Below are 10,363 nucleotides of genomic sequence, written 5' to 3' on the forward strand. Positions count from 1 at the left end.
TTGACCATGTCGAAGATGACAATGCACAGGAACCTAATGCACAAGAACCTTACATATCTCCTAATTATAATCGGCATAAAGGTTCTAAAACACCAAAATGGATAATTGAAATTGATGAAACGATTATTGCTAGTTTGGAAGGAAAAAAATAAAAATAAAACCATTCAGTTATGGGCTTCAAGACTATATCAGATTATTTTCGGCAACAAGATAGCGGTAGAGCAATGTCATCTTTTCATGCACTTATTAAAGATGCAAAAGATGAGACCTATGCTTTCCAAATTGAAGATTCGTGTCAATAAAAAGTTGCAAAGAAATTCCATTATCGTGAAGAATCTTTTTAGTGCTCTCAATAGCATTGGGAAAAATAGCAGAGAGAAGGATAATAGAGCTGCTCGAAGGGTCATTACAACCTCTTTGGTAAGTCATCATTTGAGAAAGGGTAGATATATGAGACAAACTTGTATTGATTTGAATCTAAATCATACTACTTTGAGAAGAGCACTTAGTTGACGAGAGAAAATTGATGATCCTCTTCAAAATGAAACATGGGCATTTGATGGGAGACTTCCACATTTTGATAAGAAGCTATCCAACGATGTGAAGGAAGAAATTACACAATTTTGGCACTCTAACTCACGAGTATCATCCAATGCTAAAGACGTCTTAAAGTTGAGATTTGGCATCAGAGATCGCACGCCACATCCTAAACACCATTTAGAAGTAAGTCAAACTATGTTGTTCAAACAATTTAGAGAGAGTCATCCAAGTCTTCATATATCACAAAGGGCTTTTGAATCTTTGAAGCCATTTTATTGTGTGCCACTCAAAATTCAAAATACATGTTGTTGCAAATATCATGTTGAGTTTTCTATGCACCATGAACTATTACGCTCCATCCGTTCTACTTTGCATAGTAAAGAAATGTTGGAGGATTGTGGGGCTAGTGGGCTTCCAAAATCATCAAGAGACTTGCTAGATCAACTCTTATGTCATAGAATTGATTGTTGTTCCTTTTATAGAAATGCTTGCTTAAATGAGAAGTGTTCAGAATGTGGTGGCTTATCCAAGTTTGACACATGTTTCCATGAGGGGTGTGAATAAGATCTTGGAAAGACAATACTAAAAAAAAAGGTATATGAAACGGTGAAATACACATTGAAGAGTGGGAGTGAGAGCTCTAGATTGAATTGGTTGGAAAAGAGATCAGTGTGGCTAATTTTATTTCAGATTTCAAGGCAAATCTTTTTTACAAGTATGCAAGACATAGTCACAGGTCTCAGTGGTTGGATCAACAATTTAGAACGTGTAAGGAGACTTTTCCGATTGGCACTATTATATCAATTGTTGATTTTGCTGAGAACTACACATTGCAACCTCAAAATGAGACACAATCTTAGTATTACAACTCCATTCAAATTGCAATTTTTGTTCACATAACATATAGACATGCCCCTGATAGTGCGGAAGATAATCGAAAGATAATTAGAGAGTATCATTTTTATATAAGTGATGATAGATCTCACTCTCATGAGTTTGTGCAACATTGTTTTGAGAATTTTTTTGATTTCTTACATGAGCATACAATTGCTATGGATAGACATATCATTTGGTCAGATAACTGTACAGGTCAATTCAAGAATGCTCGCATGTTTTATTGGTTGTGTAGGATGCACGTAGAGAGAGGGGTGCCTCATATTTGGAGTTTTTTTGAGTCCGGCCATGGAAAAGGGGAACATGATGGAGCAGGGGCATGTGTGAAGAGAGCTCTAGTTAAGGAGCAACTAAAAATTTCAACAACAGAGCTTCTTGATGCTCATAGCATTGTTGATTGGTGTAGTTTAGCATTATCACAGGGGGGGACTCTTGATTTAGTGGTACATAGGTTCTTTTGGTTGGCTGAAGAAGGGTCCATAGGTGATAGATTAGATTTTGCTACAATGAGAGACTCATCAAAAATGCATTCATTTCGGAGCTCTAATTCTAGTACATGGACCATTTGGACACGACAACTAGCTTGTTTTTGTCGTACTTGTTTTCAGTGTGATTGGGATCACCGTGAGTCAAGTGAGTGGGTGGACACATGGGCTCCACATTATCTTACTCCATTGTCTATCATACCCTCTATCAAAAATGATGACATGGAAAGTTCACTTGAGCATAACCATCTATCAGATCTACTTCAATCAGGACATGTCTTTGCATTGGTTGCACCATAGGGGAATGATGAGAAATCCGATTATTGGTTAGCACGTTGTGTAAGAGGCAAACAAAAACTTGCACAACCGATCACAGATGATGATGGATTCACATATCCTACTGGTTCAATGGTTGTTGCTTGAACATGGCTGCGGACATACATGCTTAGAAGGAACGAAATTCCTGCATTCGAAGACTATTAGAAGCACAAAGTAATTCTCATATATTCACATCTTATTATAGCAACAAATGTAAAGTTATTGAAGCATCAAGGAAGACCAAAAGTAAAAGAACTTTTTACTATTGCTAATGCTAATCATGAAGCCCTGTTGGAGACCCTAAAATAGAGAGAGGACCCTATTGGAATACTCGACTAGGTATATATACTTCTTATGTTATTTTCTTCATAATGATTTAATGAATTGATGATTATCTTGTTTAATACAATAAGTTACTAATTTTTTTATGATATTGGAATGTAGGTACATCATGAAGAGTTGGAGGGGGGTGGTATTGGGGAGAATTTCTAAAATTTATGATGTATTATGATGTAAAATGTGTAGTTTTTTGTATATGGTTTTTGTATTTTGGTAGGTTCTTTGTAAGGAATTATAAGAGGAAGATATTGAACAAGTTCTTCCAAATCATATTTGCATGTGATACAAGGCTATAACGACAATTTTAAGAGCATTTATAACAATATGAAAGATAATTGCATGCAGATATCTTATTACAAATTTGGTTTTTTCCTTATTTGACATAAAGCTGACATTATGATTATTAAAACTATTTTTATCAAACTAATCAAATAAGAAAAATCTAGAAAGTACGGATGAACAATTAGAATACTTGATTTCTTCCATTTTGCAACCAATCATAGCATTTGAAAGAATAAAGAGTCATAATATTGTATAATGTTTTGAAAGACTTTCATATTGAAAAGTTGTATGAAGCACATTTGGGATAAGCCATGAAATCCATGAAAGAAGATAGCATGTAGGACAAGCAATTAAATCCAATAAGCAAGATAGCACATGCATAATGACATGATATGAAGTTGCATATGAAGGCTATGAGTGGATGAGAAAGTAAAATAGGGTACGCATGGTTAGCTTGATTTTATTTTAGTTGTAGCCCTTGAGGGTACGCATGGTCTATATGGAAAGAATTAGGTTCTTTGTTTGGTGGAGGCATTTTCGAAAGCTTTAACACTTTAGGAGGTTCATTAGTGTTATAAGAAGTGAAGGTGTCAATGAAATCATCACTTGACATAGGTTCATCAACATTATCTTGTGACACATGAGTCATTAGAGGTATCAACAATCCCATCATAAATGAGATCTTGGATTTTATGTTTCAACACTATGGAATCTTTAGTTTTATGAAATTTTCTTCCATGGAGATTAATTTAAGAATGCCCCGTGTGTATGTAAAGGTCTTAAGGGAGATTAATTTAAGAATGCAATATTCTCCTCTAACCTTTTCTCAAGTTTAGAATTGATTTCTATCATGTGCTTAGAGAGATGAAGGTAATAAAGATTATTTGTCTCTTCTAGCTCTTTGTATTGAACATAAAGAAAGAGAGATGACAAGTGAACAAATTTAAGTGTAGTCAATAGATCAAGGAAACCATTTAGTGAAAGAAATTCTTAGTATGCATATCATAGACCATGAAGTTAGAAAATACCGATATCTCTAAGACCAAAGAACCATTTTAAGCATGTTCAAGCACTAGAGACATAGAAAATCAAAGTCAATTTATGAAACTCCCCTTAGCAAAAAATGCAAACAAATATTTGCATTTGATGTTTTGACTTGGTTGAAAAAGTTTGACAATAATTGATAATATTGCAAGCTTGATGTTCAAAAGCAATTTTTTTTCCAAGAAAGATAGTGACACATGGAGTAGTCTTCAAACAATCAAGCAAGGCACAAAGCAACCTTTCATGATACAAGTCAAAGGGGTCAACCTTTCTTGACAACTTTTCAAAATCTAACTCCTAACGGCTACAAGTCAGTGCCATTAGCTCTGAGTGGGTGGGTGAACCATAGTGACACCCTTGTTCCAACCACATAGACCCTCTATCATTCGTGGCCACCCCGCACTGAGGAGTCTCCAAGGGGCTCTAAGTGCATTTTGAGGTCAATCTTTCGAGGGTCATAACTCAGAGCTCGTGAGGGCTATCGATGAATTATCAAATGCTACAAGATGGTGATACTGAGGCCTAAAATAACCTATCTTATTTTCAAGAGATCACATTCCATTTGGATTCAGCATAGCGATCTCGCTCGATGCCAAAACTCGCAGTGTGCCTCAGTTCATAGGTACACCACAGCGTAACTTTGAAACCGCTGATCTTAGCATCGAATCGTCAGTGCCATAAGCTCTGGATGGGTGGGTGAACCCTAGTCACACCCTTGTTCTGGCCACGAAGACCATCCGTCATTTGTGGCCACCCCATACCGAGGAGTCTCTAAGGTGCTCTAAGTGCATTTTGAGGTCAATCTTTCGAGGGTCATAACTCAGAGCTCGTGAGGGCTATCGATGAACTGTCAAATGCTACAAGATGGTGATACTGAGGCCTAAAATAACCTATCTCATTTTTGAGAGATCACATTCTGTTTGGATTCAGCACAGCGATCTCGCTCGATGCCAAAACTCGCAGTGTGCCTCAGTTCATAAGTGCACCATAGCGTAACTTTGAAATCGTTGATCTTGGCATCGAATCATCAGTGCCATTAGCTCCAGATGGGTGGGTGAACCCTAGTCACACCCTTGTTTTGGCCACGAAGACCATCCATCATTTGTGGCCACCCCATACCGAGGAGTCTCCAAGGTGCTCTAAGTGCATTTTGAGGTCAATCTTTCGAGGGTCATAACTTAGAGCTCATGAGGGCTATCGTTGAAATGTGAAATGCTACAGGATGGTGATATTGAGGCCTAAAATAACCTATCTCATTTTCGAGAGATCACATTCCGTTTGGATTCAGCACAGCGATCTCGCTCGATGCCAAAACTCACAGTGTGCCTCAGTTCATAGATGCACCACAACATAACTTTGAAATCGTTGATCTTGACATCGAATCGTCAGTGCCATTAGCTCCGTATGGGTGAGTGAACCCTAGTCACACCCTTGTTCTGGCCATGAAGACTATCCATCATTTGCGGCCACCCCGTACCAAGGAGTCTCCAAGGTGCTCTAAGTGCATTTTGAGGTCGATCTTTCGAGGGTCATAACTTAGAGCTCATGAGGGCTATCGATGAACTGTTAAATGCTATAGGACGGTGATACTGAGGCCTAAAATAACCTATCTCATTTTCAAGAGATCACATTCCATTTGGATTCAGTACAATGATCTCGCTCGATACCAAAACTTGCAGTGTGCCTCAATTCATAGGTGCACCATAGCATAACTTTGAAACCGCTAATCTTGGCATCGAATGGTCAGTGACATTAGCTTTGGATGGGCAAGTGAATCCTAGTCACACCCTTTTTCTGGCCATGAAGACCATCCATCATTTGCGGCCACCCCGTACCGAGGAGTCTTCAAGGTGCTCTAAGTGCATTTTGAGGTCGATCCTTCGAGGGTCATAACTCAGAGCTCATGAGGGCTATCAAGGAACCGTTAGAGGAGACAAGTTTGTAAGGATGGAGTGGCTTAGTATTTTTGCTAAAATAAGTTAGTGGGAAGGCTTTATTAGAGGGTCTTGGCCAAACTAGTGGGGTGTTTTCCCACTCTCTAATTTTAGAGATAGGTAGGTTTTGGAGGGAGATTAGGGGAGCTTTACTACAACTATCCTTACCCTAGCTTGGACCAAGGTTGGTATCTCAAACTTGCTTCTTTTCCATTTCTTTCTTTTAGCATGGTTAAGTAAATATGCAAGTATGGAGTTTATCAATGGAGTATGCATTGCATTGCATTGTGGAGTAGCATTCATGTGAGTGCTTGAATGGGGTTCATTCCATGTAGATTAGTGTGACACCATTGTGCATTTTGTTGTATTGTGTGGAGTATTGTGAGTATGAGGTTTGGATTTCGTCTATTTCCTTGTTGTATTATGGGTGTTGATGTTGTGTTGTGAAAATGTGATGTGCTCTTGAAAATTTCTTGTTTTATTTCTACTTGGTTTTGTTTTCTTGTTTTGTGCTTGAGTATTGTTATGGGCATGGGACTTACACTCACCCTTGTGGGAAGGGAAGAGAAGTCTAGGGTGAAGGGCTTAAGTTGGGTTCAAAAAATGTATTGAGAACCTTGGAATATGGGCTCCATTGTATGCCATAACATTTCATATCTTGCTGGGGGTGATAAGGAAAGTATGGTGTAGAAAGGAAGTTTGAGGAGTTACAGCTGATGGTAGTGGGTTTGGAGGAGGAAATGTGGAGGCCCTGAGAGGGCATTAAATGGTTCATTTATGATAGCCCCGAGAGGGCATGAAATTTGTTGAATTATGATAGCCTCGAGAGGGCATGAAAATTGTTTATTGCAAATATGGTTTGGTATGGTAAGTCTCCATTTTAGAGCACACCTTCACCCTATGTTTATGGCTCCATCTGTGAAGCCATTGTGAAATAGTCTTGGGGGGAAATTGTTCAAGTTTGAAATGTAATGTTTATGCATTGAAAGATTGTATGTGTATCACAGTTTGAGCCTTGTTCCCTAGCGCGGGGTTGGTCTCTTTGAGGCCTATGGTTGGGTGGAAAGCACCCATGGTCCTTGTTATTTTGTTGTGTTGCATATGCAGATTTGTGTCCAAGGGAGCAACGAAAATGGCTTGGAATGATCATTTTGCAGATTGATGTTGGATGAGAAAACTTGACATTGTGCCCTCATTTGTGAAAGAGAATTCACTAGCTTGTTCATGTTCTCAACGATCATGTTGGACAATGTTCATGCTACTCATTGTCCATATCTTTTAATGTCCATGTTCCTTATGATTTTGAAAAGTCCCTTATGTTGCCCCATTGTGATGGAAGGAGATTGTATCATTGTTACCTAATGTACATGTAGAAGAAATAATTGATAAGGTTGTATATGCATGTTTCATTTGGAGTTTATATTGTTATGAAAGCATTGGTATGAGTCACAAATTTTCTTTGACATCATTGTTATCATTTGAAAATGTGAAAGAAAGTTTTCTCCTTGTGGTATTGTAAATGACTAGTTGATAATAACAATCCATAGATGTTATGTGATACCATTGATTGTATAAATTTAAAACTTATTAGATTGCTTACAATCTTGTTGTGCACTCAATAATTTGGAAGGAAAATTTTATGTTCATATCACATGCATGGATAACATTGATTTTAATTACCAAGCTTAATGCAATTCTAAGCAAGGAAATCATCAAATTAATTTTATGATATAACAGAATGAAGTTTGTTGTAAGAGAAGACATAATAAAATCTATGAGATACATTGCTGTAGGCATGCATTTTCCTCTCTAGAAAATGTATGGTAAAGGCAAATAAATCCCTTCCTTAATACAGAGCAATAAAATATTAAAGAATATTCCTAGATTCTAGACTGCTATCCAATAAAAATAAAAATAATAATAGCATATAGAGACTAATGAGTGTCCTAGACTAATATATTTTCTAAGTGACAGAATGGTACACATTACAATCTTGTGACCTCTAAGTCACATCCAACACTCAAATAATAAATTAGTAATTAAATAAATAAAGGCATATTAGTGTGCATGTTAGAGAATATGACAAATTTAAATATTTAACTCAAAAATAAAATAAAAGCCAAGATTGATTGGATGTACATATAATAGGGTTAATATGAAGTAAGTTGTCGGGATGATGGGATTGGAGAATCAAGGATAAGGATGGATGGTGGATTAAAATAATAACTCAAATATAGTTTTATCTAGTCAATAAAGCACATTGATACATTGATACATATATGTTAGAACGACAAGGTATGTTATATACAAATCTTATTTATACACTTGCACCGAATCCTTGCATAAACAATTCATCCAACAAATTTAAATTGACACACTCAATACGATGGTGTAGTAGGATGTGTTTGGATAAAGATTGTGAATTATTATTGAGTTAAGTACTTTGAATTGGCCCTTAGACTTACTAAGATTTCCTCATTTTATGTGCTTACTAATTCGTACTATGAAACTACTTTGAATCTTAACATGCTTTGATAATAATAATATTGATAGTGAGAAAGTGAGCTTATGGTGAATAGTTAGATGTAATAATGTAAAAAGTAAATGTAATAGTATAGTAATTATAGTAATTAAAATAGTAAATGTAAAAGCATGGCAATGTAGCTAGATTAGTTAGTACTTGATGAGCTAGATAGTTAGTAATTGTCTTTTGTTAGAGTGAGTTTAATTTATTATTGAAATAGTAATTTTTGTGTTTAGAAAACTGTAGTGAGTGCTAGTTTGATGAGGAAGCAATGTTGATAGAATGCATAAGGATGACTAAATAGAGTAAAGAGGGAGAAAATGACTCAGTATTGGTCCAATCTTTGAGAGGACCTGTAACCAGTAAGATATGGATGCAAGCACATGATACACGTTTGGCACATAAAACAAATTGTTTATTCCATAAGTTGTGTAACTAATGTGTTGAATGATGGATACTATCAATGCAAGTGGCCCCTTCTCTATCATGTAGACTTCGGAGCTACCTTTGGGGCATATCTTTTCTAATTTCCAATGGTTAGATCTGATATAGTGTGGTAGATAAGTGCACATTTTCTTATTTGACTAAGGGTGCTCATGTGATGAGTACTAAATCTAAATTCTCTAGATATGTGTGTTTAATCGATTAAGATATACTACACTTCCATACCATATAGTAATTGTCACATTAATATTTATTGTAATGATTAATGAATGTGTGTACATTGGTAATGAAGATAATAAGTAATTCTGATCCCCTTCCCTTACATGCTAGAATCACGACCTAGTCCATATGATACAATCGATAGACCCTAATAGAATATTAGTATTAGAGGCTTGTTAGGATATGAATTACCTCACTAATTTATGAGTGTTGTATCTTGAACTTGCTTGTTTGACTCGTGATGCTAACTTGAACTAGACTGTCATCCAATCTATTTGAAAACCACCCGTGACTAAAATGTTAACACCTTCACACTATCCACATGAGTCTTGAACTCCTATTCAATGATAACCTTGTTTTACAATATGTAATTTCTTATGCGACTTCATAAGCTACAAAAAAAAAAAAAAAATTGTTGTGTTTTTACTAGTAAAATTTAGGGCATGACACATGATCCACGATAAATTGAATAATACTAGATACTAAATTAATATGTATATCATTGTGCACGTAAATGACAAAAATATATATCAAAATACATGTATCCATAGACAAAATTTTACACAAATATATATCAAAGATCATGTATCCATAGACAAAGTACTCAAATATATATATATATATATATATATATATATATATATATATATATATATATATATATATATCAAAATACATAGATCCATATACAAAATGTGGCCGATCCTGCCATCAGAATGTGTATAATATCAATGTTTCTGTATACAATGTGGCATATGCCATCTCAAAATGTCTCATGATGAATCCTACGAAAACTATACTATCCTAGGGTTCTGGTGGATGATCAAAATGCAGCCTCTTCGCTACACTAGGTGGATCGGATGCCTCGTACATAAACAAAAAAGGAAAACCCAAAGTTAGACTACTAAATTTATATGATTCTACGTATCTAACATTGAATTGCTCAAATGCATAATGATCTTTTCTGTAATGGAGATAATACTATCAAAATTTCATAATAAATACCTCTCTCATCGACCTCTTGCGCCGGTCAGGAGTCCTCTCGTATGCCCTCGGCAATGCTGGTACCTCTTTGATTGTGGGCTATATATGTTCAAATACCTTTGTTAGATGAATCTACAATTTAAAATATAACATTATAATTCATAGCATGCTAAATTTATAACATATTTAATCATAAATTCAAACTACAACTTACTATTGTAGGCTCCTCCTTAGGAGTGAGTGGCCGCATCATCAAATCTACATAACTGTCCCGTCGAACCTCATGTGCACTAGGAGTCTCCTATGAGATACAAAATAGTAGTTTTTAATATCACGGAAATTAGTTTTGAATTTAT

Source organism: Cupressus sempervirens, chromosome 5 (genome assembly GCF_028749045.1).
Source record: "Cupressus sempervirens isolate cs-2001-9-10 chromosome 5, ASM2874904v1, whole genome shotgun sequence".
Lineage (NCBI taxonomy): Eukaryota > Viridiplantae > Streptophyta > Pinopsida > Cupressales > Cupressaceae > Cupressus > Cupressus sempervirens.